Source organism: Polypterus senegalus, chromosome 2 (genome assembly GCF_016835505.1).
Source record: "Polypterus senegalus isolate Bchr_013 chromosome 2, ASM1683550v1, whole genome shotgun sequence".
In the NCBI taxonomy this organism is placed as follows: Eukaryota; Metazoa; Chordata; class Cladistia; order Polypteriformes; family Polypteridae; genus Polypterus; species Polypterus senegalus.
In genome coordinates, this window is record NC_053155.1 from 126,938,176 (window position 1) to 126,959,140 (window position 20,965).

Below are 20,965 nucleotides of genomic sequence, written 5' to 3' on the forward strand. Positions count from 1 at the left end.
ACAAAAGACTTGGAGATCATCTTTTACATGTATACCTTTCAGAAATGACTGTAGAACATTTGGCACATATCCACTTTTGCTTGTGCAGTATTATAAAAATATTTTATTATAAACAAACATCTAAACATCTAATAATTTTTTTTATAAAGGCCTTCCTTTTCACACTTTTTGAGAGTAAATCAGGTGGTTATTGAAGTAGTAATAAAGGACCTGTTGAATCATTTTCAGAAGAGGTATGGTAGATATTTTGGTCAGAAAAACTATTTGGAGATCATTTTAGTAAGTAATTAACTAGAGATATTCTTGGGAGGCAATTAGTCATAAACTGGCTATTATAATGTTTACAACAAGAAATTCCACAGAAATTCAACAACAGCCGTATTTTATGGAAAACCTGAATTCTTAAAATGTTCACCATACATTGATATCTTCAGTTTGTAACAGTGTGTAACTGAGTATTATGTGTGTATAGTAATATGCATACCAGGGATCCATGTAAACTGGAGAGAGCTGTCAGACAGACTTGCTAGAGGAATCATAGGTGGTGGCCAAATAACTGTATTTGAGGTACTCATTGGGAAAAAAAAAAAACAAAGTGGGCAATGAAGAACTCCATGTCCACTATAATTTTCTGTCTATACTCGGGCACATAGAATTTCCTTTATATCTTCAGCCATAATGCTATTGAACATAACAGCATCTTGTACATAATTCTATAAGAATGATTTGTTGTTGACTTGTGAAACTGTATGGCAGTGCATTCAGATGTTTTGGGGATATTAAAGGTTTTGGTTAATAGTGTTATTAGAAAATTTGCAACTTTAAACATGTTGAAACTAAGATGATGACAATATATTACTCTGATGATGGAAAAAGACATTAAGGAAGATGCTGACAGAGGTGTTAATATCTTGGTGTTATTTGGCACACTTATTAAAAACTCTCTGGCCCCAAGCAGGCTGTTCAGAAGTAACAGCAAATTTAAAATTTGGAGACTAATTTGTGATATAGTACAATGCTGCTTTTCCTGTCCATACTACCATAAGGGATTCTGGTCTGAGGATGAAAATTTGACTACTGCTCCAGAAAGATAGAGTTTGGAAATGGACATCATCCTGCCATAAACTAGCGTGGACACTGAGCAAGAATTTATAAATCCCTGTCTTAAAGCTAATGTTAATTTTGTAAACCCTCCACCATAGTTACTCATAATGGCCATTCTGTTGATTTCTAGTGGTGTTCAACTTATACCAATTACATACTGATGTTCATTTTGCAAATGCAAAGGAAGCAAAAACAGCTTTACCATGTGTTATGATCAAACTGAAAGACATTTTACACGAAGCATTGGGAAAATAATAATCTGTTTGTTTCAACTAGAAGTAGCAACCTTCCTCTTATATTTTCCTTAGGCTGATCTTCTTCACCAACATGACTTTGACCTAAAATTTATTTTAGTGAGAGACACCATTATGGCGATCTGTTGTCACATCGCCTATTTGTGACCATGGTTGATATTCCCCAGCCTGAATTAGAAGTTAACATGACTCTCCTCTTGAGGGTATAGTGTCATTCGAAGAAATGCAGGACACCTCAAGAGTGGTCTGTGCTTATTGATTCTTCCGACTTTCAGCACTGTAAAGTTTCCCTAGACATTGAACCATTTTCCAAATTAACTCTTTGTGTGGGAGAGGTTTGCAAATACTTTGATGGCATTACTGTTATTTCAACAGGGCTACAGAGCCAGTACTTCTTTTTTATAGTTGTGGGCATGTTAGAGACTTCAGGGTGAAAAATTGAAAGTAAATATCCGAGCAATATTGTCCAAAATTTTTTACTTCTTCCTACCCAACTGTAGATTTTGCATTGGTGAAAAGTGGCTGATACTGCCAGCATGTGCATATTGCATTCATGAAAAACACATTTTCAAATGCAATAGGAAACAGAATGTTTTGTGTTCTAATGCAGACATAAATAATTGTATTAAAACAAAAATGTAATGATAATAAAAAGTAAAACTAAAAAATTAAGACACAATACGGTTTGAGAATAATGCATATATATTTGATGAAAGTTCCAAAGTAATGTTAACTGGATGTAACTGATGAGTATAGAATACTAGCCAGGGTGTGAGGAAACACTGATACCGTATGGATGATCAAAATATTCATTACTTGAAATACCTATTTGGAAATAAATAGCATGTTAAATTTCATTCTTTTGAATGCATTCACAATTTTATAATCATTTTTATACTGTATATTTCTCTATAATCATGCTTGTATTGGGCAGTGCAGTAGTTATTGCCACATAACTAGCTGGGGACTGAAGCCAAAAGACAAAAAGGAACTAATCGCCAAACCTAAAATGTTAACAAAAACTTGCATTAAAGAATACATGCAAAATGATTCTAAACCCTGTTTTTCAGAAGTTAATTATTTATTGATATGTTTTGAGATTTATCCATAAATTTAGACATTAAATATAGAGAGATTCTGGCTTAAATAACTTTGGCATGCTGACATCATCCAGCATGACGTCTAGATGAGTTGTCGGCAAAGTAAACAAACCTACAAAAATGGTGCCATATTCCAAAATCAAAAACAAAAATTAGCATCCTTGCTTCAGTGTATGTAGTCTTTTAATCCTCATTTTATCCATAAGGACTCGAACCTCAGAGAAAATTGAGATCATGGCAGTTACTCTAGTTGGTGACATTAACTGGATTAATTGTCCTGTGTCTGGTCAAGTTTCCTGCAAGTACTTGTTTTCCTCAAGTATATGCATGTCAGTTTAATCACAGTTGCCACCCTGGTATGTCTGAGAATACTCTGTTATCACTGGGTATTCCATCCAGGACTGGTACTGGCTATCGATCAGGCGCTGCCAGGATAGGCTCTGCCATCCAACGTGAAATGGAGGGATGGGTGAATTTCTTTTATTTCATTTTTAGTTGGAGCTTTCTAATGAAGTTTATACAACTCATGACATTAAGTATTAAGAAATCAATCAATGTGCAAATTAATTTTTACTGCTGTTGACGCATATCTTAACATCCTAAATTGGGAGAAAAAAATTAAATTGAGAAGGAATTCTTATGTATGTTACATACATGTCTTTATCATTTTTTCATGGTCTTCGGTCATATGCTATAGGAATTTGACATAAAAAACTGTTTAAGTCATCTATATTATATTTATTGCTTTAGTTATTTTTTATGATTTATTTTCTGGCTTTTTGTATTTGGAGATTCAATAAGTTATCTAATGCTTCACTGCACCTCTAATATGTTCTTTTATTTTCAAAGAAAATAAAGCCTTACAGTCTTGCAGTGTTAAAATATTTACCTTCACTGAGCACATCAGAAAGAATTACTTTATTCCTCTTATAGTACCTGGTCATAGTACAGCTGAGTTTCTGCATTGTTTAAACCTTATGAAAAATGTGTTGTGTTAAGAACAGAAGAGGGAGTGCTTGGGCTACAAATTTATTCTTGTCCAACAGGAGGGATTTTAAATCTATACTTATTTTCCTATTGCCCTTCAAGCTAACAAAATGTAAACTGTTGTGGGTGGCCAATTCTAATATGTTTGTTATTAATGTGTTATGTATATAATGACATATTAGTCATTTTGTCTGAAGCTGAAGACCAGGCTTAATGTGGTACACTTTTTTCCATAGAATTACATAGGTTTAGAAAAGTATATTAAACCGGTGTAAAATTCTGTTAAGGGATGTAAAAATTTCTTATTATTAATGTTCTGGTTTGGTTGAATGCCAACTATAAGTTAACTCTGTGCGATTGAGTATGTGTGAATGTTTGAGTGTTTCTTACGATGGACTAGCAATCTATAAATCTAAATCTGATAATGCCAAATTGAAAAAAAACGAATGGATAGATTCCTATTTAACTGGGTAATGCAATGATAAAAATGTACACAAAATATGTGGTTTAAAACATAGTGTATAGATTATAATAAATGAAGACGTTCATTGTAACTTATGTAATATTTCTTTTTTTGTCTATATATTTATAGAATTTGCAGGGACAGAGAAGTCACACGCAGGGACTATAGTGCAATATAAAAACCCACACTAGTAATGAGAAAACTTATAATGTCACTATGAGAAAATGAGGACTAAGAGCAAGAGCTATTACCTATTTAAATTGTGCTCTGTGTCAACTGTTTGAGTGCTTTTGTGCATTTTCTCCTGATGATGTGCCATTGTTTTTGCAAAATGTTTTTTTTTTGCTATTGCTGTGTGAAGTATATAATGTTGTAATTGAATATTTTGTCCTTAAAATGATCCTTGAGAACACAGTAACTGCTATTTTGATTCTTGTCAGGGCGCAGACTCCATTATTTCAAGTTTTTTTCCATCCTTCTCTATTTACCATTTAATAATAATTCATTGTTTGATTGTATGTTGCTCACATTGTTCTTTAAAACATGTTTCATCTCTGTATTTATTTGTGTTCAGTAGAAATTAGATGGTTCACGCATGTATTAATTTATGACTATATTAGGCTGGAGCAATGAAGAACGCCCTGTTTGTGACTAAGATTTTTGGTTTTCGTTTTGGGATTGACATTTGTTTTATCATGAAAAGGTTTTGGAATGAACACATATACATTTGTCTCCACACATATGTCCTTTACCCCAACTATTGTTATCTTATCCTTGCACTCACCTGGTTGGGAAGGAGTGAGACTATGGATCTTCTGCTGCTATGCTCCACTTTTTCTATTACAGGACATTTCCTCTTTATTCATTTATACATCAGGCAAGCAGGATAGAGCACATTGTGAAAGCAAGCAGGGGGAGAAGGCAATATGCTTTTATTCAGCTATTATATATTTAACATTCTTAATGTATCAAAAAGTGGAAGTAAAATAAAAAGGTGCAGCAAATCAGTTAACACAATCTGGAATATTTCAGGGGCTGTTATAGATGATGCTGGCCAACCCACATAGCTGTGTTTGGCATTCAATTTCATAAAGTCACATTTCTGTGTGGCTGTGTTCTTTTCTGCTTGTCCTCGTTTTTGGTTCTTCTCTTGAATTCAGTAGATAGTAGAATACTTTCAGTTGTACCTTTTACGGCTTGTCAGGACCAAGGTAAGACACTGCTACCCCTCTCCGACCAAAGTCATTATGATAGATCATATTATGAGGTACACACTCAAAAAGGTAGCCAATGGTTCAACAGCTTCACTTTTATGCATGTGGAAAATCCACTAAATGACCAGTTTTTCATTGAAGAGTCTTAACTTTTCATTTTGCTAGACTGCCCTTTTTAAACTGGTGAGTTTCATTTTTGCTAGTTTAGCCTTCTGTCTGCTGTCTTTGCTAGCACTTTTTTCTGTTTAGACAAGCTGTCAAGTCAAAGAAAAGTGAGCTTACAATTAAGCTTACAATTTCACATATAAAATATTGTCTATAAACCCTTTTAACATTTCAAAGAATATGAAATATGACATCATCTTTCTTTTGATCTTTACATTTTTTTTTACTTGGGCATGACTCGTTTCCTAATCTCTTTATACTTAATAACTCCTCCTGTTTCCTTTGGTGGTGCAGTTCGGAAAATCCTGGTAGGGTTATAATTTTTTGTTTTGTAATAGTAGTCTCATTTAGTTTTGTGCAAAAAATTTGCAATTAATTTTTATTTTATATGTTTTAAAAATATTTAATTCCTTGTTTAGCTACCATTTCAGAGGGTACAGAGTTTGCCAAATTATTTTAATTGTGGAGCCCATTACATAACCAATTCACCACAATGCGTGACAAGATCGCGACTTCAGCCATAAAATGGCAGTGCCCAGCAATAGTAGGCATTCCATGGTGGCTGAAAGACCTGCAAAAAATTATAGTCAAAAAAAGAAATATAGTTAGCATCAGGTTTATTACAGTTTTGATCCCTGCATTGCCTACAGCCTATGATTTACAGTATGTTTTACTTTGTAAGTTTGACAATTTGGTTAATAACTTTCCTGGTTTTGACCCATGCCTATCGAGCAGTATGTAGCCCATACCATGTATGCTTTTAAAAATTCAGCAGCACATTTTGTACATTATGAAAATTAATTTTTGCTTTTTTATGCCATCTTAGTCATGAGTCCTGATGCCCTGTAAGTAACTATGCTTTGGGTATCAAAATAAAAATAAGAACAATTGGTAGAAAGTCACAGGAACGTCCATAGATCAACAGGTGTCAGTTAACTGACACAGAGAAGACAGATAGCAGTGTATTGTGAAGTACTGATAGCCTACAAACTGGCAATGGTGCCTGGTGTTTTATTTAAAAATAAGAAAGCAGTGCAAGAAAACTTTTGGCAAACAGATCTTTAGTGAGTTGTCCTCCCATCTTTCAAAAGGCATCTCTGACACCATATGTAACTTCTCAATGTATTTTAAAAGCCACTCCTGGCCAGGAGCTTACTGATGTTAAAGCCAGGAGGTGAGTTAGGGCTCAGCTGGCAGGATGATTTTCGTCACTATAGTGCAGTGCTTCTCAATTATTTTCTGTCATGCCCCCCCTAGGACGAAGAAAACATCTCGCGCCCCCCGCGCGACTATAAATAGTATCATTTGTCTATAAAATTGCTATAAGTACACCTCTGCATAACACTGTATTCTTATTAACGTATAAGAGAATAAAAAAAGAAAGAAATATGGACCAATTTACAACAAAGAATAGCTTTATTAAATGTAACAGAAAAGATTTAAAGTGCATTCTAAATTCAAAAAAAATTTAAAAGAAAAATAAAAAAGCATGTTCCCAGAGGTCAAATGCGCCCCACTATTTGAGAAACACTGCTATAGTGCAATAAAGAGACAGAGAAAACTTGAAATAAGAGAGTGTGTTCTGTGCTTTAGTCATTTTTTTTTTAAAGATTATCAGGTGGACATGTCACACCACAGAATGAGTGTTAGCCAGGTCCTAAGGGCAGGTAGAGTTTCATTTGAGTGTTGTCTATTTACTTTGATAATTCATTTTTGTATAATCCTCATTTGTGTGCAGTTTGTAAAACCAGATTTTGGTCAGTTAGGCATCTTTGTCCTAGTTTGTGTTGGTATTCTAGCTTTGCAGGTAGGCACTGTTGTGCAGTGCCTACTAAAATTATGTATCCCCTTTGAAAATGTTCTATTTGATTTTATACATTAGTACTAGGGTGTTGAACCATGTTAACCATTATGGATGCAGTGAGAAGTCAAGCAAAATGACACCTTTTGTTGGCTAACTAAAAAGATTACAATATGTAAGACTGCCTTCAAAGCTTGCATATTGTAATCTTTTTAGTTAGACAATTAAAAGGTCTCATTTTGCTTGCCTTCTCACTGTTTTACACATTACATCACAGTGGATTTAATTTGGCTTATTCAAAACAGATCAACCCAAAAATATTTAATGTTAAAGTAAAAACAATTTTTTGCAATATGATCTGAATCAGATACAAATACAAAACACAAAATAATTGATTGTGCAAGTATTCATCCCCTTCAGATCCATATTGTACTTAGTAGGTACATTTTTGGCAGCCATTTGATCCCTGGGTCTGTGTGGACAGGTCTGTATCAGCTTTGCACATGTGGACACTGCCATTTTTACCATTTTTCTTTGTCAGGCTCTTTCAGGTTGCATGGTGATTATGAGTGAATAGCCTTTTTCAAATCTAGCCTCAAATTCTCAGTTGGATTGAGATCTGCACTCTGACTTGGATATTCCAGGACATTAATGTTCTTTTTAAGCCATTCCTGCATAGCATTGGCTTTATGCTTGTTTAGAAAACATTTTTTCTCCCAAGGTGCAGGTTACTTGTGGACTGCATCAGATTTTCATGCAGGGCTTCAATGTATTTTGCTGCATCCACTTTACCATCTACTCTCACAAGCCTGGCAGTGATTGCTGCAAAGAATCACCACCCACGGCATAATGCTGCTACCACCATCATGCTTTAAGATTTGGATGGTGTGTTTTTTGGTATTGTGCAGTGTTTGGCTTCCACACATGGCATTTAGTTCATCAGGCCTTAGAACCCTTTTCCCTTTTCCAGATGACTACGGAGTCACTCGCATGCCTTCTGCCAAATTGTCTATTTTTTTTTTTTTAATATAAAAAATTGTTTCTCTTTGCCACTTTCCCATAAAGCTGTGACTAGTGAACGACCGAAGAAACAGTTGTTTCATGCTCAGTCTCTCTAATCTCAGTCACTGTACTATGTAACTCAGAGTTATCAGGGGTGTCTTGGTGGCATCCCTAAAGAACTGACACTAATGGTTATTTTGTAAACAATTAGTCAATAGACAATGTTATCAATTAATTAATTAACAACTAATTTTGTCCAAATAATTCAAATAAGTATATGAATGGTTACTGTATTTTAATTTTTATTGAATAATTATATATATGGAATTTTTTTTAAGGAGTCGTAGTCCTGCTGTCTCACAACAAGCGAGCAGGGTTCAGGTTCCGGGTGCTCCTTTCATGAGGTTTGCATGTTGTTCCTCTGTCCACATGGTTTTCCTCCAAGTGCCTCGGTTTTCTCTCACAGTCCAAAGACATTAAGGTTTGGAAGACTGGTGTTGTTAAATTGACCATACTGTGTGTTTATGTTGGTGTGGGTGCTTGTACATCATGCACTGGACAGGCAGCCTATCTAGATGGTGTTCCTGTCTTGTACCTAATGATTCTGTAATATGCTCTAGCTGCCCTGAAACCCTGGGCTGGGTGAATGGGTTAATAAAATGGATTGATGGATGGAAAGAGAGAGGAGATACTTGAAGTTTCAAAAATAAATGTATTTCTATTTTTGCTTGAATATAATTAATTCAAATAGTTTATATAAATATTTACAGTATATATTTATATTCACTGTAAGCCTCATTGCACATGTATATGTAAAAATGTCATCTTGGGATGTACATGGATGCTTATTCATAGACATTGTGAATAAGGCTGCAAGCTTATTTTTTCAGGTTATTGAAGAATAAGGACTGTTGTGGTGTACCACAGTTTTACAATGCAATATACAAACATGTTTACACTGCTCAGGCACACAACAACTTTAAAGAAAAAAAAACAAACCAATACAGCCATCAAAGCCACTCATGTAATGTGTTAAGTATCTTTTATTATTTGTGTACATTAAACCATACATTTTTCATTTGCTGTTGGGGCATTTTAAGTGCAATATACAGCCACTTTGACACTGCATACTTATACTCAACAGAATTAGAAAGAGACCTATACAATCAATCTTAATTTATTTATGTTGCTGAATGATATGGGAACGGCTGTTTGCTTGCATACATTTTATATTTATATTGTAAAAAATAATGAAGTCCTGGGGTGGCAGAGTAAAATCTCTGCATTATATATAGAAAAAAGAAAACCTACCTCCACATGTTAGATTACTGTTCACTGAATCAGAAGTAGATCATCTTTCAGAATGATCTCTGGAGTTCTTGATTAAATGAGCCCAAATGCTTAGTAATATTGTCAAATTAAGCATGTGGCTAAACAAATCATCTCAGAAGCTATGCGCATTGATACTGAACTTGTGCATTCCTAATTGGTATGCTTTGCTTCATAGATATGGAATACTGTATCTGATTGTTGTGATTGTTAACGCATTGAAGGCCAAACCTAGCAATATGCACTTTGTTCATTAAAAATGAGTACTTTTGAAAATATAAGACAAATTAGGGATTTTTTTTGGTCTGGTAAACCTGTCGTAACTCAACACGAAATACGGGATGTTCTTCCAGCGCACTCATTTTGGGTTTTGGTGAGACTGTTTTCAGCCACACCTCCACTGACCTAATATGAAGGCTTAAAAAGTCCAGAACCATTTCACTTTATAAGTGCTGATATTTAGATGTTTTAACACGAGAACTAAGGTTTCACTGAACCGTATGTGCAGTTGATCCAATCAGAATTACAGCATAACGATTGTGTGTGTGTTCTCAGATTTTCAAAAAAGAAACTTTTCACAAAGGTGTTTATAGTGTTCTTTTGCCTTAATTGTGTAGGTTAGGTTGTAACTGACTCACTGTAAGTTGGACCTTCCAGATAAGTTGCATTTATGCTACAATCAGTTGAAACTCCTTGACTACAGATACTCATTTAACTAATTATCTGGCTTCTAAAATTAATCGGCTACACCAGTGATGATTTACAGTATATGTGTAATATTAAAGGGGATGAATACTTGAGCATTTAATTATTTTGTGTTTTATATTTGTAATTTATTTAGACCACTTTGCAGAGATCAGTTTTCACTTTCACAATAAAGAGTCATTTTCTGTTAATTATGGTCAAAATAGCCAAATTAAATCGATTGTGATTAAATGTTGTATAACGATAAAATGTGAAAACTTCCAAGTCAGTGAATTCTTTTCATGGGCACTGTGTATAATGTTGTATAAATGTCGAGATTTAACTATTGAGTATAAAATACATATTAAAACAATTTTCACACTTCAAATAAATGTTTTTTTCTTGTAATTGCAATGGGTCTGGCAAATGGTAATGAAAGATTTGTTTATTTAGTATACTACTTGACTGTGTTGGATTATCTTAGCACATTTACCCCCAGTCATGTGGATATGCCAACGCTTTAATTTATGACTTAGTAAAATCTCTTAGTTACATACTGCATAATACAAAAACACTTTAAATCTTGTCTTCAATAGGAATACCTAAGTACACATTTTTTCATTTGTGAAATTGCTTATATAATGCTGTTTGGAAAAGAGAGAGAACTGGTATTACAAAGTTCATCACTGGATCCCTTCATTCAGCTTCATTTTCCACTAATGTTATTCTTTTTCAAAATATTGTTACACTGTTACTACAAAAAGTAAACAATGTAAAAGCTGGTTAAGTCCTGCATTTTGTACTCATGGTTGTATAAATACATTTTATGTAATCTTGAACTTACGGTAATTCAGTTTTTATTCTTGCGTTCTATGTTCCGTAGTTTCATCCACTAGCAACACGATTGCAGACTAGAGAATGTATATACTTTGAACTTTTAGTTTATTTCTTAATTCTGTGTTTATCATCACATCTATTGTATATACATTTTCTGTCCTTTCTGATGAAGTGTGAAGAAAACAGACAAATACATCCCTAAGCAAACCATTGATTAGTTTCAGTAGTCTCTGTTAGATTATTTTATAGTGCCATACTTTACAGCAAAATAAGAAATCAAAACTAATAATCACCTCAAGTGGTGGTCAGGCCTCCAAAGATAAACAAGTGGTTGATATGAGATTTCATTTTTCCCAGGGATCTTTGCAGATCCCTTTTCATCTCATGTCTTCTCATGACTTCCCAGGTAATATTTGCCAATGGGCAGCTGCACAAACTTTCTGTTGATATAAACAGATGAATATTGACATACATCTACTTTATCCCTGTTAATGTAAACAGGATTACTCACCTTTGAAAATGGTTGAGGATGTTGGATGGATTGTAAATTGCAGCATCATGCATTTCAGAAAAAAAGTCATATGGGTTAATGTTATTGTTACAGGACCTTCTCGTGTTTAACATTGTGGTTTATGCTTGCAGTTACTATATTTATATCAACAATTAGTATTGGTGATTTATTCTAGAATCTATGTGCTAGTCTCTGTTGGCTATTAAAATGCAAGTAAAACATTTTAGAAAAAACGAAGGGTTTGTTTGTCTTTGGAACTAGGGGAATGATTACATTTTTGTAATTTGCATTCATGGGTGGTGTAGGTAATAGTTATAATTGCAAAAAAATATTACAAGCATATAAAACTGGCCTTTTCTTAAAATCCAAGACTGCTGGTTGTGTTTATCAATAACTTTTATAATGCAGACTTCGTAAATTAACTCCTGCTTTTGTTTCTGTTCTTTTTTCTTAGGCTAAAACTGAAGTGTGGCTGAGCATCACAGAGAAAAATTCTTCTTCCTAAATTAGTGAACAAATATTGTGTTCGAGGTTATAAACTACTGTGTGGACATTTGGATGTACAATTAAGATGTTGGCTAGAATAAATCGACCACAGCAGTGTTATAACTACATGGGGACCTGGCAAGAGAGGAGTCAACATTATACAGTATCAATGGTTGGAACATGGATCAGTTATTAATATAACAAAAGGACACAAACAAGTAATAAAGAAGTTTAGCTGAAGGAAAACAGAAGGCTTCAAAAATACAAAAGAGTTAAGAAATATTTCAGAACAAAAGGAATTTGCAGCTGAAGATTAGAAGTTCACCCTAGACCAACCAACCAGTAAGTGTACAAATGCCTTAAATATGCCAACAATGAAATGTAGAGCTTGAATGTCTTCCAGAAGATGCTTGCATTAGAGTTCTGTAGTCTAATAACAAGAGGCATATGTTGTTGTAAAGAAGTAATTATTAAGATGGAGACTTGACAGTGTAAAACATTCCTGTTATTTTATTATAGCAATGCTTGATCTAAACATTGAATAAGTGACTATTATTATAAATACTGTTTGTACAGAAGGTTTATTGTTTGTGCTGACCTGCGAAGAAAAGGCAGTAGTGATATTACAGTAGATCAAGTAGCTAGACCTAAAGGAAGAACCCAGGCACTACTTCAGAGATAGAGAGGAAGAAAAGACAGGGAACTCTCAAATCAAAATATTGAATCGCCACCTCAAAAGTGCTTGCGCCAGTCTTTGCTGTTGTTGACATTTAATGATTAAGAAAGGCTTTTTCAGGAAGTTGTGTTGATCAAATTTAGAGAGCATTATGATTGATTTGATATGCCCATGAACATTCAAATAAATTTGTACTCTAGGTTTTCTATAACACACTTTTTCATTAGACTTGTTATGCTGTACATATTTATACATATTTAAAACATATTTAAAATAAAACATTAAACATATAAATTCAAATAAACTTATCTGTCTCTTCATATAGACATGTTATTTAGGTAAGTTTATTATAATTTTGATTGCCATCATCAACAAATCTTTATAATGGATGTATAGTTTTAATTTTTATAGTTACTACAAACTTATATAATGCCAATAAACAAATACGATGTAAAGTAGCATTGCAAAATGTTTGTTAATGACATATTACTGAATGTTAATACAAAGACCGAACATATTTTCCTTTAAGTCTTTGCAGTCCTTTGTGGTGATAATGTACAATAATGGAATAGATAGTAAATTCAGCAAAAATAAACCAAGCAATGCTTTACGTATTTAGACAATAATCATCCACACAGGCAGAGGACAGTGTAACTTCATACATATTAAGTAGACTATAAATATCAAAGACGACTGTTAAAAGATTAACTTTTTCATAGTTTTCCATTGATTAATCCACTCCCTTTGATCTAGGTAGCAACAGGCAGATAGGAATCAGGCAGGGATTTTAACTCTCTCAACTGGAGCTGTGAGGCAGCTGGCCTAACAAATGCCAACCATTCTGTAACAAATTTTGTCCATAATGATATATTTTTCCTTTCCTTTATTTTCTTAATTATTGCAAAAGCATCCATAGAATTACAGTATAAATATTTACTAATGCTGCATCATTATGAGAATTTAACTATAATGACAACATTGGATGATGATGGATTCATTGTTTTATTCAGAACTGAGAGGTGGATAAAAGTCAGAAAACTAGCCAAGGTCAAAACCAGAAATCAAAATAAATCTTTTCCAACAAAAGCAAGGATGTGATACTGACCTTTATGCCCTCATGGTCATCATGTTATTTGTTGAACACAACCAGTTGTTCAGCTTAGCAACTGCTTGGCAACCAGGTTAAGCAAAATGCCCAATATGGCAGCATCCATAATACCTAGAAAATGGTACTGTGGGAAAGTGTAGCTTGTTTTTACTGTTGCTAAAAACATTTTGAAATAATACATTTGCGCAATCATTGAATTCCTTGCCCCCCACCAAGTATCCAAAACAATTCCTTGATGATTCTTTGAGGATAAGGAATGACTTACTAAAATAAAATATAGGTCAGATCAGGACAGTAATTTTATAAAAAATGAAATGCCTATAATTGCAGTGCCAGAGTAGGTATCTTAATTCTACCACATATGTGTGTCTTCAGTTCTATACACATGTAGTTATTCATTCCTAATTGTTTTGAAAGTGTAGGTCAAAAATATTTTATAATTTCATTTAAAAAAAAAAAAAAACCTGTTTCAATTTTATCAATGTCAAATCTATTTTAATTGTCTCAATAAAAGGTAATTTTCATTATTTGTGTAGGTTTATATAATCTGAAAGTTCTGGGAAGGTAAAAAATATATATATATATATATATATATATATATATATATATATATATATATATATATATATATATATATATATATATATATATATATATATATATCCCTGCTGCTTTGGAAATAAGCAGATCAGATCCAAATTTTAAAACTGCAGCTTTAGCTTTTACTAATCAAATTCAGTCTGAACATGCTAACCAGAGCAGGTTTCTGCATAGAATTTCTATTAACTATGATGTACAGTATAAGTGGTTCTTTTGTTTACTTAGCACCTAATTACATTTATCCCCTTTTGCAACTATTACTAACAAATTGAATGTTTAAACTAACCAACATTAACTGTTAATGCCAAAGATTTTTTTCTTGCAAACAATAATTGTGAAAGTTCTATTTCAACATATTTTATTATGCTATAAAGTAAGTGAAATAATGAATTGTCCAAAGACAAGTAATTTTATGAATAATTTAAAAATGTAAAAATATATATAATTAAAATTTATAATTAAAATATTTTAATTATACTGTTATTCATCACTTATTAACATTTGAGACAATGCATGTCTGAGGTGTTACCTTATTTCTGTAATAGCATTGATTTGGTGAAGGTTGCTCAAATAAAACATCAATACAAAGAGAAAACTTAAAGGCAACAGTAATTATCCTTCCCCAACAAAGGGGTCCCCATGCTTTTCAGTATGAGTCAATGTAGGGGAAGGCCTCATCTGTGTAGCAATCTCACTGAAGATGAAAAGGGGCTCATGCAAGCCAGTTATGTATAACAGGAAACATGTCAATAATGCAACACTCTACTAAATAACCTGAAGAACAAAGTTAGGATTAATTGTATATTTAACTCTGTAATTAATATGATTTTATCTGTCTGGGTACATCTTTTTGGTGAACTGACATCTCTACTGTGGTGTAGCTTATAGTAAGATAATTGAAATTTGCTAGTTGCCACAAGAATGTCTGATGTTGATTTAATGTTTCATTGATCTGCCAATCATAATTTAGCCTTATACAGAGGTAATCCATTGATATAAGTAGATACAGACAAATTCAGCCTGCTTCAGCACACAAATGCATGTTAACTTGGAACTCATTAATTAACAGCTGGGATCCACTGGGATTCAATGAAGTCAACTCTTAATTACCATTTACTTGAACTAAAAAGGTCCAGGTCTTTCAGTCTCTCCTTATAGCTAGAATAAGCCTAGTTGCTTTTCTCTGGACTTTTTATATCACTGCTATGTTTTTGTAGCTGTGAGGGCAAAACTGTACACCGTACTCCAGGTGAGGCCTAACCGGTATGTTATATATAGCTTATGAATAACCTCCTTTTGTCATGAGTCATTACCGTAATCATGTTTTTTTCTCATTGCGTTTATGTTTTCTACATTTATCACCTTTAGAACTCTGCTGCTTATTATAAACATATTAATTTCAAAACCACTGAGTACCATATGTTACTTGCCCCTTCTCAACTGTAACCAGAGAGCTAAAGGCTGCAAATCTAAGAGAGAGCCTGCATTTGTACTAAAGGTTGTTCGTAGTTAGCAGCCTGATTAATTACTGACTGAATTTCTACCTACAAATTAAACAAGACCCGCAAAACCTCTTCTTCTTGTTATTCCAATGATTCGTTATATAACTCTCTGTTCACAGTCAGTGTCTCTATTTTCAAGTAATACCTGGATTTGATCTTACAGCTTTGTCAGTGTTTACATTGGAGTAATGCTATACAAATGTAGTTTTCTCTATTTTTTTTGACTCCACCTGTAACGGTTTATTCTCCAACTGATTTTTCTATTTCTAATCCTATCATACTGTTAACTCTTAGTTGGCAATCTTTACCCATGATTGTATTCAGTCCTGTTGTATTCCATTGTGTAATTGGTAAATTGTTTTTAAATATCTTGGTATGGGTCGAAGAGTTGAAGCAAAGTCTTAGTACTAAATTTAACATATGAATATAAGAAAGCTGTGGTGGGCTGGGATTTGTTTCCTGCCTTTTGTCCTGTGTTGGCTGGGATTGGCTCCAGCAAACCCCTGTGACCCTGTAGTTAGGATATAGCAGGTTGGATAATGGATAGATGGATACAAGAAAGACAAAGAATAACATCATTGTAGTTTTATATATCAATTAAATATTCCAGCATGGCCTTCTAGGATTCCAAAGATATCCCAGAAGCGCTGATCACTTGAGGTTTTTTGTATTTCTGTTTTTGCATTTTTGTTTTTGCTTATGGATTTCATAGCTGGCACAGACCTTAGTAATGCTACCTCACAACTCCGGAAGTGCTGAATTGAATCCTTGAGTTATTTATGTGAATTTGACATGAGTCTGCATTCTTGTTTTTTTATGTTTCTGCTGCTGTATGTCTCTGAATTTCTCCATGGAATTAATAAACTTTATCTAGTCTAATCTAAACTAATGTTCCACCTATGATGCCATGAGACTTTCTCCAGTACACTTGTCTTCTTTCCAAAGATTAGGTTAATTAGTGAATATGAGTGAATGTAATTATTGCATGGGAGTGCCAGCCATTGGGCCTTTGTTAGATCCCTGTCTTGTGCCCTGGGTTACTGGGATAAGTTCCAGATTCTACAACCATGAACTGGATTAAGCGGAATTTGACATTGGATGAAAGTATAGATGGATTCTTCTGTTTCCAAGTGGTCATTTTTTGATAGTTATACCTTTTGAAAACATAATTTTTGTAATTCTACATTTTCATTTATTGAATTGATGTTTAGTTTAATTGTTGCTTGTGGAGCAACTGAGGCAACGTTTATTGATCTATTTATTTAACATAAATAGATATGTGTACAGAAAAATATACAGTAAATAGTGCATGCTTTGGTAATTTTCAGTTGTTTTGTTGTGTATATTTAAATATCTAAATAAGCACTCTAGGACTTTTTAAAGAATATGAAAGATTCTGTTTAATTGAACTGAATATTTAAAACAGAGATGCTTTGGGATCGTTTTGCCTCGAAGGACAAAACAACAAATAATGCGATTCATATAATATAAAAATTAAATCAAAACAGAGAAACAAAAGTAAACAAATACCGGCTGAAAAACTAGCATTTAATTAAATACTGGCCCAGGTGTAGAAAGCAGAAAATGCTCTGTTTGTTCTGTAGCATACAAAAAAAGGAAATTACAAATGTGCAATGCATAAGAATTTAATAATTATGCAACATTAGTTTTATTAGCACAAAGCACACAGAGTTGGAGTCATCTCCAGTGTGCTTATTAGCAATCAAACGTTTGATTTTTCTGAAGGGAAAAAAAAATGACCAGATATACATATTATAAGTAAGGAAGTTTGAGTAAAGCAATAAGTGGATTACTGCGGTGGGCTGGTGCTCTGCCCGGGGTTTGTTTCCTGCCTTGTGCCCTGTGTTGGCTGGGATTGGCTCCAGCAGACCCCCGTGACCCTGTAGTTAGGATATAGCGGGTTGGATAATGGATGGATGGATAAGTGGATTACCCCTGAACCCTAAAAAAGCCAATGAGGCCCAGTTAATGATACAAACAGTGGTTTGTTAACTTAAAATACATACCAAGGGAAAGGTTTACACAATCCTTCCTGCCTGCACCTTCTTCTATAAGCACACTGTTTTTTCCTCCATGAAATCTTGGAACTGAACCTTTAGAACTACACCTTGTAGCCCCTAGTGACTCATTTACTCAGGACAATGAAGGCGTCTTGGTAGTGGCCAGATAGCTGTCCTCTCCAGTATGCCTCAGGCAGCTAGTGAGATGTGGCTCAAATTCATTGTTTTGGTAGGGTCCACTGCTGACCCACAAATAATCAAACTAAATGGATTCCTTCACTGTCTCCAGATTTAACAGACATTTGTTAAGGGAACTAATTGTTTTCAGCTATGTCAAAGCTATATAAATTTAGTGAGTAGAGATGGAGAGGCATTTATAGTGTGAAAGGTGGCCCCTTAGGAGTGTGAATTACATTTGAAAACATATCTTTATTTGTATAAAATACTGATATATTGGTGTTGTATTTTGTTCAACTTTTCTTCTTCTAAGATAGTCTTAGCGAAGATCTTAAATTTTGGCAGTGGGTAGCTGATATGATGGGGTTAAATATATAAAATTATAATGATGAGACACATGAGATGGAATTGATTAAATAATTAATGTACAGTTTTAAAATGGTCTGTTAACTACTGTTCTCTTCTATGACATTTCCATATACAGTGTAACCATATGTTCATCCACCTGTACAATGTTTGTAGACATATTTTAATGTTTACTTGTTAAAAGCATCTAACATTTATAGCTTGATGGTGTTTCTCCTATCATCTGCGACTTTAAAACGTAACTTGTCTATCTCTATCTACCCCATGACTTTGAACAAACTTACGCATATTTAATATTGGATAGATGAATGGAACTTCCCTATACTCTGTAATTTTCTGAAACATGAGTTTTTGTTCATCACACTTGGGAATATTATTTACAACAAAGCATCATCTGTGTCGCATCCTTAAAACCCATGATTCAGACAGAAATAAGTGATCAAAGTTAATGCAACTTCTGTCAGAATCTGTGTAGGAAAGCTTTTATTTTATGTCTGGGTGTCGGTTTTCATTTTCCGAGTCATCTGTGGGATTCTGTGATGTACAGTATCTTATTCTTCAATTACTCTTGCAGAAGACTTTCATGTCTGTTGTAGTCATAGGCCGTGATAAACAAAACCTTTTTAAAAACAGCTCCATTACCTTTACTAGATACTGTGCCACTCCAGGCTTAACCATATACCACAAAAAAGTTTCATTGAGCAGGTTTAGGCAACAGGTGGATGCTTTTCTCCATTCAGCATTGTGGTATTTGAAACACAGTCATCTTAACAAATGCTACTCTTCATTTGTTTGTGAAATAACAGGTACCCCTTTAGGAAAAAAGAGAAACAAACCATACAACAGAAAGAATGCATTATTCATTCTTTTTTTAATTTATTACTGATAAAGTATGACACTTCAGAAATTTTTAGAATATTTCTACTTATAAACTACTAAAGCTATGAAATATTTTTTAAGTAGTGATTTGTTAAATTGGCGGCACGATGGTGCAGTGGTAGCGCTGTTGCCTCGCAGTTAGGAGACCTGGGTTCGCTTCCTGGGTCCTCCCTGTGTGGAGTTTTCATGTTCTCCCCTTGTCTGCGTGGGTTTCCTCCCACAGTCCAAAGACATGCCGGTTAGGCGGATTGGCAATTCTAAATTATCCACTGCAGTAAGCTTGCATCCTGCCCAGGATTTGTTTCTTGCCTTGCACCCTGCGTTGGCTGGGATTGGCTCCAGCAGACCCCGTGACCCTGTAGTTAGGATATAGCAGGTTGGATATTTTATTTCTATTTGGTTTTATTTCTATGCAACATTGAATCACAGTGGTTTTAATTATATTTTTTCACTTTGACCAACAGAAGAGGTCTATGAAGCGTTACGTAAGCATTACGTTCCCCCAGAAAAATGAGCCAGAAGAGTTGAAATTTTTTCAACAAGAAAAAATGTTATGTGTAAGAGAAACATTTAATTACTTAAAATTCAACTTAAATATAGAAGGAACGTTATGTCTAGTGTCCACTACTATACTGATACAAATTTAGTACACATCCTTTATATGACACAACACACAGCCTAATGTTGCAATGTGGACAGTTGAAGCACGTTTCTTTACACACTTTTCTTATTATATTTTTTCTGTTGCATTCACACGAGAGGGTAGAATTTCAGTGCCTGATCTGCTTGAATGATGTACCCAATTTGGTATTGTAAGCTACTACAGTGCAGGGCTTAGTGACTTCCACATTTCCCTAGAAACAAACATTGACAGTTGCTGCATTTTTTAAACAGTACTTACAGGCATAGCATCTTTCGTGTCTTTCTACTTGGTAACACTCAGTCATGTTGCATTTTTTGCCACAAAGCTACTTGCACCACTGTTATTCTTCATGAGATGGAATTGATCAGGTATATCAAGGCGATGCGATTGTACAATGCTGTATGCAATAGTTTCACTAACCATGTCTACATCTGATAATGGCTTCACTTTATCATCTCTATCTCTTGATTGTGTATTTGGATTCAGAAGTCCAGAGATATCTAGAACCATCAGAAGGAGTACCAGAGAAAGGCCATTGGACTTTCTGGGGGCATTCCTGACCTTGAATTAGACCAAAAAAATTGTATCAGGAGAAGCCACATTCTGAGCTGTTACATAGCCTAAATTACTCAGTAGTACTTAGAGTAGGAAAAGGCTGCTTAGGCAAATGTTTGGCTTGGCAGGGAGGTAGCTGATGCCAGAGTAATGCAAGAGCTATAGATTTGCATTGGGAAAGGAACAGGGGTTTGCTTTGTCTTTGTGGCACTTTGTTTGGAAGAGTGGGTCAACCATCATACTGAATGTGCAGAGGCTTATGCTTGTTGATTGGAGCACAGACTTTATTTTTTGATAGCCGTGTCTCACTTGTGTAGCAGTAAACTATTATTTTGACTCTTATTGTTCCAAGCTTGTGTGGCACACAGGGTGCCCCTTTAAATTTTAATAGAAAAAGTTATACACTTTTTTACACTGCATTTTTTGTTGCAAGATATGCATTGCTTCAAAATTGGAATATTTATTCTTGAGAAATGATAATCATTTATATGTTATTTCTTT

At 34.1% G+C, this 20,965-nt stretch overlaps 1 long non-coding RNA gene across 2 annotated transcripts in view; it reads left to right on the forward strand.

The window, feature by feature from the left end:
• Positions 1 to 20,965, forward strand: part of LOC120523332 — a 317,633-nt gene that overhangs the window by 9,705 nt on the left and 286,963 nt on the right. For both annotated transcript variants that reach the window (XR_005632592.1, XR_005632590.1), the window contains exon 2: positions 11,906 to 12,279. This is a non-coding gene — a long non-coding RNA (uncharacterized LOC120523332). The remainder of the gene's footprint in view (positions 1 to 11,905; positions 12,280 to 20,965) is intronic.